Here is an 8,318-nt window from a genome sequence, read left to right as displayed (position 1 = left end):
CTGCATGAAGGAACACATGTTCAACAGATGCATAAGAAAGTCAGGGACAGAAAGATGAAAGACTGTTGAACTGATTATGTAGGAAGGTGGAGGTGACTGTAGTGACTCCTCCGTACAGAGTCGTCATGGGCGACCAGTCGAGTTCTGTCCAGAACGTCAGCGACATGCTGACAGTTGTCATGAAACCAGCTCCGTGTGCTGCTTCGTTCTGCCATTGTTCAGTCAGAGCTGTTGAAAGTATTCTAGGTATTTGAAAACTCTTCATCGTAGTTTTCAGTGATTTGTTCAGTCTGCACCTGAAGAATAAACGCGTTACGTTTTAGAAGTGAAACAGAAGCCACAGGTTGACTCCTCCTTCTGTAACAGTAGTCCTCAGACATCACGTGTTGTCACAAGCAGGAACCAGTCGACCAGGAGGTGCCTCTGCTGGCATCCAGTAAGCTGCTCCAGTCGTCTTCAGAAGCTCCTTCCCTACATGTTGGGGACAGACACGAGTTCCACAGAGGAACACTTCTACAGCTGACAGGCTGTTCAGGTTTATCACCAGGAAATCCTGACCTCCTGCCGTCATCGGTGCACTTTGAGCTGCTCAGCCGTGGTGTCGCTCACTGATCTGGTCATAGGATAGAAACATCCAAACACGCTAACAAGGTTAAACTTGATCTTCATCGAAGGCTTTTAAGGTTTTTCACTTTAGATTCTGGTTGTATGTGGAGTTTACTTCAGGATTAATGAAGTTTTATCTGAATGTTGGTGGTGACAGGACCTGCAGTTCAACAGGCACAAAGGATTCCTGGCTTGATGTTTGAACTTTGTCGTTGTTTGTCTTCATAATTTCTACGGTTTCATTTAGATGCTTTGAAGCGGCGTACGTCTGAGAGCAGGTACGACACAACGAAGGATCTGGTCCGGAGAAACCCGCCTGGATCAGAACAGGGTCAGGAGTGACAGGACGTTGGTGCTGACAGCAGGCTGTAGGGAGGTGGAGGACATGTTTGTTTGTTTGTTTGTTTGTTTGTTTGTTTGTTTGTTTGTTTGTTTGTTTGTTTGTCTTCTTTTTCCCAGTCTGACACTGTTCAGGATTTGTCCTTTTTTTATTCACTTTTATCTTCATTTGAAAGTCGGGCCACATTTGCACATGAATATATCAAATGTAGTCTTAAAGAGCCTTAAAGAGAAAAACCAGAGAAACCAGTGATATGAACTGGTAAATACAGTGGAAATGACCTGCACCAACACTGGACCAGTAGGAGAGGTGATGAGTCTGAACCTGCTGCTGGTAGTGATGCTGGTGATGTTCAGGTTGGAGGTGCAGGCAGGTAGCTGCTCTCTCTGGTAGATCTGTGTCCTCGTTTCTCTTCTCTCTGCTCACCGTGACCAGAAGAAGTTCTTCTGCACTGCTGCGCCTCCATCCATCCTTCCAAGCAGAAAACCTGCAAACACACACAGACGGACGGATGGACCAACACTCCTCCCACCTCCCAGCCTCCACCGCACACACACTCACCACCGGCCACACCAGCGGAGGCCTCAGGGCTCAGCCATCTGCTGCCCACCCAGCCCTTCTCCCCCCCTCTGCACTACCCACCTTCCCAACATATGCAGCCCTTGCCCTGGGTAAGGTGGCGGGGCACTGGCCCCGGCCCCGGCCAAGAGATCGGGGTGAAGGAGCACATATGCAGCCCAGACGGTGAGAGAGAGGAGGGGGAGAGAAGACACAGAGACACATCAAGGATTAGATGGCTCTCTCCTTGAATCTCTCCATCCATTTCTCGCTCTGCCTCACCCATATGGCCTGTTTCTTGCATGTTCACACCAGCTCAGTGACCACCAAGGTCGCACCCTGCAAAGGGCTCGTCAGGCCTCCAGCAAGGCAGCTGAGAACGAGGCGGCGAGGGGGAGACGTGGAGGGATGAGAGAGGGGAGGTGATGCTGGGGGTTGGCATTGTCACTGAGACACCTCCTTTTTTTTATCCTTCATTTCCTCTGTCTATCTCTTCCCTCTGTTAAATCCTGCCTCGGGGCATTCTGCGCCACAAAAGGCAGAAAAAAAGCCCTGCTTCACTTTCATCCTGCCGTCATGCCTTCCATCCATCCACCGACCCTCTGTCTTTGGCGGCAAAGGTGTGTGTGTGTGTGTGTGTGTGTGTGTGTGTGTGTGTGTGTGTGTGTGCTAAACAAGTGATATGACAGCAGCGCTGGACGTTTTGTTTCAACGCTAACATTAATTACACTGACTACTCCAAAGTCGTCCATATTTCATGAGTGTTCTTTTGCATGCAGCACTCTGCTATTCTCTTTAGTCTTCAGCCTCTCTACACGTTCCAGGAAACCCGCCGCTCATGTCACTATCAGGTTGGGTTAGAAGTCCACCTGGGAATAGCACCAACACTGCCTTGGAAAGCTGACAGAATGCAGTGGTGCTAGCAGTCGTAGTTTCAGCGTTTGTCCAACTAAGTTGTAGTTCAGCAGAGAAGCTAACGAGACAACGAGGCGACGACAGAAACACAGAACTGGTCTCAATGCTGACCATGAAGCAGACATGTTGGAAAACGTGGTTCTGATGGAATTCACCCAATGTCCTCAATATGTCCGTTTAGGGCAACAGAAGCAGCGACAGCTCACTGCAGAGGCAACAACACGCTCCTCAGCAGAGCGCTAAAATAATACGTCAGAGTCCAGGTCCTCTGACAGGAAGTCCCCCCAAAACAACAAGCAGCAGAAGCTGCTTAACGGCTTTCCTCCAGCTCTTCTTTTGTTTTAACTCTAAACTTCCAACTTTAATTAAATGTAAGAAGGTGTGTGTGATCACAATAATAATAATTATAATATAACAGTCTAGATCCATGAATGCTCTAATACCAAAATGATAGAAGTGCTACAACGGTCAGAGCAAGTCACATGTACAGTTTGCTCTCAGAGTGAATTCCAAAATGCATTCTGTGCAGTATAACAATAAAAACGCTAATCATGTAATTGTTGGTTTTATAAAGAATGCAGGTGTTCCAGATGCTGGAGGACAAACGGAGGCTCTGGGTGTTTCATTGTGTGTCCATACTTTCTGCTCTGTGCAAACACAACCTGAACCTTTGTCAAGACTATTTCTTTGTAGCCTGGTTGCACAATGAGTTCAGAATTTTTTTGTTTTGTTCTACTTTTTTAGAATCTGGTTATTGTTTGTTTTAAAAAGAGAAACGTCAAATGAAGAGATTTTGGTGAAATGTTCTGATTCCGAGCTCAGACGTGGTTCTTCCTGTCCTGCCAGCCTTTTCCTTTCCCCTTCCATTCCTTCTTTCCATTTCCCCAGGTGGGCGTGAGCAAGGCGTTGGCATGACAACGGGCAGGTGCAGCCAGCTGGATAGTCATCTGAGCGAACACACCTGTGGCGAGGAGTGGTCCAGATGCAACTCATCACCGTCTGCAATAGACGCTCAAACCCCGACACGACGCCGGGCTGTAAATGACCAAATGTTACCCGCCTGCCTTTTCCTCTCACCTCGGTTTGGACCCGGTCCGTGGCGCCATCATCCCGGGTCTCCAGTCCACCTTTGATCTGGTCCTCTCTGGTATCCTCTCTGGAAACATCCTGTACCCAGTTTCTGCACACCTTCTCCATCACCTTCCCTCTCCGTCGCCCCGCCTTGGCCGTCAGCTCAGGCTCCAACCTCCTGCTGGGTCGTCTCTAGTGTAGCCATTCACCCCTCCATAGTGTGTGTGTTTCTGGCCTTGCCACACTGGTGAGGGCCACATTTAGTATGACTGTGTAGCCCTGAAGTGTCCTGTGCTTTCTCTGTTCCTTTCTCCACTTGGGTGTCCCAAGTCCGGGTCAGTGGTTTGCCTACCTGTCATATTAAACACGAGGTGAGTCAGAAAAGTTCCAGGACTGGTGTCACTGAAGATGTGTCTCAAACCCAAACTAGGAGTTCTTCCCTTCAGACCATCAACCAGCTCGTCTACAGAGGTCCTGCAGCGTTTGCTTCGTCCAGAAGAGGCAGAGTTGTGTCAGGACCAGTGGAGGCTGCGTCACCATGACAACCTGCTCACAGCTCCTGCTGAGAAGAACTTCTCCTCCCTCCTCACTCCACCTGGCTCCATGGGGTTGGTTCCTCCTCCCCAAGCTCAAGGGCTCATCAAGGAGACCCGTTATGAAGACGTGGACGACATCAAGATGGCTGTGAGGACGGAGCTGAGAGGATCCTGGAGAATCCTTCCAGGAGTGAAGAGAAGGCTGGAGGAGGGTGGTTGACTCCAGGAGGGTTACTGGGAGGAGGAACACTGGTGGTTTGGGTTTGAAATCTGTCTTCTGTGACACCAGTCCTGGAACATCTCTGACACACCTGGTATGTCTATTTAAGATCTGTAGAGTCTAATTTTTGTACTTGTTTGGTTCTTCCCGACCGACCTATGGTTGTCTCCTGAGGGAGCTCTGACCCACCAGTCCTGGTTGACCTCCGTTTCCGTTTCCTGTACCAAATTCCAGTATGTAGAATGAAATCAGTATTTTTTTACGCTCAGTCTTTTGTCTGCACTGGAGTCTCTGAACCCATCTGTGACCATTTTTCTGGATGAAACAGTCACAGTTCACTGAAGAATCATTGGAGATGTTATTTTATTTTTTGCAGATTCCTGTCATCATAAATGGTATAATGTTGGCACTGAGACGTACCTTTTTGAAGTGGCTCGCTGGTACTGAGGTTTAGTGGGTAGAACCCTCACCATGAGCTTTTCTGAACCTGAACCAGGTCGTTCTGCTGCCTTGCTTTTTCACAGGAGCTCAACCAGATTTAGTCACAAAACAAAGCACGACTACGTGGAATGAAGAGGTGATGGGCTCAACCCTCAGTGCTCTGGTTTATAGTTCTGTAGCTTCTCCACCTTCCAGTCTGATATGGCACCATTATTAACATCTGATTGGTTCATCGGTGCTGAATATTGATGCGGTGGCAGCGACGCCAAAGGACACCGTGTGTGTAGCTGTCAGACGCCAGCAGTATGAGAGCAGGTTGGCCTTCCCATCAGAACACTGGATTAAGTCTTCTGGCACGAGGAAGACTTGTGTTCAGTGTTCTGGGTTTTTCAGAGTTCCCTTCTTAGGCGGCTGTGGCTCAGTGTCCTCTCATCACAAGGCTGGTGGTTCGGTCCCTCCAAGTGTCCATGGGCAAGACACCGAACCACAGCTGGGTTCGGATTGGGCCTTGAGGACCACTGAGGTAGAGAGGTGCATTCTGTCATCGGCTTGAGCTGATCGCTCTTTGTTGCAGTCGGTTTGTCTTTTTGTCTCGTCTTGTGTGTGAACAAACACACAACAGATCATTACGATAAAACCACCATCCAGTGAGGGGCGCCATCCTCAGGAACCATGAATGTGTGCTCAGCTTATTGTGGCACACTTTGGATTGAGCTGGTGGACCAGAGGACTGTGTGTCACTGCAGCATGTTGATGATCAGAGCAGCAGGCAGAGCTCCTCATCGGCCTGTTTTTCTGTTATTGTAGGTAGAATCTATCTTCTGTGCTTTTGTATGAGACGCTGTGGAGACGGAATCACATCTCTGTTCTGTCTGGCAGCAGATGAAGCTGTAACACGTGTGGAGGAAAAGGCAGGCGGAGATAAGTGTGTGTGTGTGTGTGTGTGTGTGCGTGTGTGCGTGTGTGTGTGTGCGTATGTGTGTGCGTGTGTGTGTGTGTGTGTGTGTGCGCGTGTGTGTGTGTGCATGTGTGTGTGTGATGGATCAGTGATTAAATAAATCATGGTAACCTTTGCTGTAACCTTTCCCCCCCTCCCCAGCCCCCATCTGACCTTACAAGACCCACCAACATTAAAGACTCCTCTCTTCTCCTTCATCTCCTCCTACTGTAGCTCCCTCCTGCTTTTTCTTCTTCTCTTCCTTCTTTCTCTTGTCCTCGCTGATACGTTCGCTGCGTTTCCGTCTCTTCTGTCCTCGTGCAGCGTTCAGTCCTGTCACACTCATGTCACTGTTTTGTGGTGATACGTTCGAGCCGGGGTAGAAGCATGTTCTATTCAGGCCGAGTGGTCTGACTGGAAATGTGACCTCCTCTGGACTCTGTTTCCAGGCTTTATAGCATCCAGCCCGTGATTGGAGACTGACGAATCACACGTTCCTATTGGCTGCTCTGCAGACGTCCCTTTAGACTGAAAGCCTGTTCAGTGGCAGAAAGTCCTGCAGAAAAAGCTGCTGTTCCAGCACTGGCCACACCTGCAGACGCCGCAAAGCAACGTGAAAGAGACTAAAAGAGAAACTAACTGCTAAATGGAATAACACTCGTGTGTATATGAGTGAATTATGTCCACTAGCGGCTACACCTTGCTGTTCTCCTGGACAGGTAGCATCTTGCTTTGTGGTCTCTAAATGTGCTGCAGCAGCGGGCTTGTAGGTTTAAATGCAAGCTGGTGATGAACAGGTGGATGAACAGGTGTTTTGAATGTTGCTAACAGGTTAGCCTCCTGCTAACTGAAAGCTCTGACTGACTGCTCATGTTTATGTGTGTTTATCCTGTGGAGCTGCAGGAGGAGGGCTGTTCTGGTTTTTAAATGATCATTCTGCCTTTTATTCTCCAGATTTGCGCCTACACCAGCTTTAGAGGTTTCTACAGTTGCTCTTCCTCCTCATTATTCATGCTTCATTCTTGGCCTTAGTTCTGGAGCTTCTCACCGTGGGCCGTGTTGAGCTTCTGGCCTTTTTGTCTGAATCTTTCACAGGAAGATGTTGTATTTAAATCACTGCCACTCAGAGGTCTGGAGCCGAGCTCGGTCTCCTCATGAGCTGAATGTTGAGTCCGGCAGTTTGATTTTGTGTTTGAGAAAACAGTTCAGTGTTCGGTTTTCTTTCTCCTTCACTGAGACCAGGAACCATGCTGCTGGTGTTCCTTGTCTGAGGAGAGAACGTGGTGTTAGATACGGTCAAAGGCTTTTCATCCCAGATAATCCATCTTTTACAAGTAAAAACAAATAATGTGAATCTCTTTCAGACTGACTAAAAACTACCAGAGCAAGGGTTAGGATTAGTAGAAAGTGTAATGCTGTGTGTAGAGAGCCAATCACTGGCCAGAACAACGACCTGCTGGCTTCATGTCACCATGTTCTGCTCATTTAGTTTAATTTCCTCTCCAGCTCTTCTGCAACACTTTCTGTTTGTATCCCGTCATTTGCCTCCATCGGGCCGACCTCTGAACCCCAGGAGCAGAGAACAAGGTCCCGCCGTTGCCTTCTCTTAGCATCAGTCTGTGTGTGTGGCTGTCAGCGTATGTGTGTGTGATCTTTAAGATCTGCAGGTTCAAACGACTACTCCCACCACGCCTTGCCACTGAACTCACCAAGAGGTCGCTGAGACACCACGATGTGCGCAAACGTGTTGGTGTGTGTGTGAGCTGCCTCCCTGATCGGCTGCTCTAATACCCTGAGGACCTTTGGTTCCTTAACGATAGGAGGTCCTAAGCAACCCACACACACACACACACACACACACACACACACACATCTTCAGAGGATATCAAAGATTAGACATCAATCATTCTCACCTCTTGAAGTCTTGAAGAACGAGCACCTCCTATGAAAGGTCAGCACATGCCTGGAGAGCTACGACGAAATCAATATGCACCGATGGAGCTGACGATGAGGATGGTGAAGATAATGATGGTAAATATACGCAGGAGAAGAAGGGACACGGTGGCTTTCCTCTCATCTGGCAAAACTCGTTTACCTTCCAATACAAACTCATCGAGTAAAAATGACCCCTACTGGTGAACAGAGGGAACTGCAGCCACCGCTCTGGTGTCGGAGGCCTGACGGTTGCATGTTTACAGCATAAACAGGCAAAGTGCTGAACTGCTGCAGAGATCTGGATGTACTGCTGGTGAGTGTGACAGTGACCACGTGGCCCATCTGTCCAACAGTCACACTTCCTCATGTCAGTTTTTAGTGTGTTTCTATGATTGTCCCACATTGTTCTGTGCTTTCATCACAGCTTTACATGTTTTCTCTCTCCCTGTCATCATCATGTCGTTTTCACCACATGGCACACACACCAGCTTAGCAGCTACATGGTGACCATACTGGAGCACTGAGCAGCTCCCAGAGCCAGATCTGTCCTGTTGGACTCAGTGTAACGGAAAGCAGAGCTAATGGAAGAGAGAGTGTTTGGGCTTCGCTTCATCAGGTGGATGAATGTAGAACTCATAGAACTCTACATGCATGCTGGTGTTGGTACCTGCTGGAGATGTACAGAGATGACTGAACACATTCAGCATTTTAACCTGAGAAACTCGGGGCAGGAGCAGGGTGGTGTCATAGATATGTAGA

The sequence above is a fragment of the Stegastes partitus genome, unplaced genomic scaffold, assembly GCF_000690725.1.
Source record: "Stegastes partitus isolate 25-593 unplaced genomic scaffold, Stegastes_partitus-1.0.2 Scaffold348, whole genome shotgun sequence".
NCBI classification, from domain to species: domain Eukaryota; kingdom Metazoa; phylum Chordata; class Actinopteri; family Pomacentridae; genus Stegastes; species Stegastes partitus.
This window is presented reverse-complemented; position numbering follows the sequence as displayed.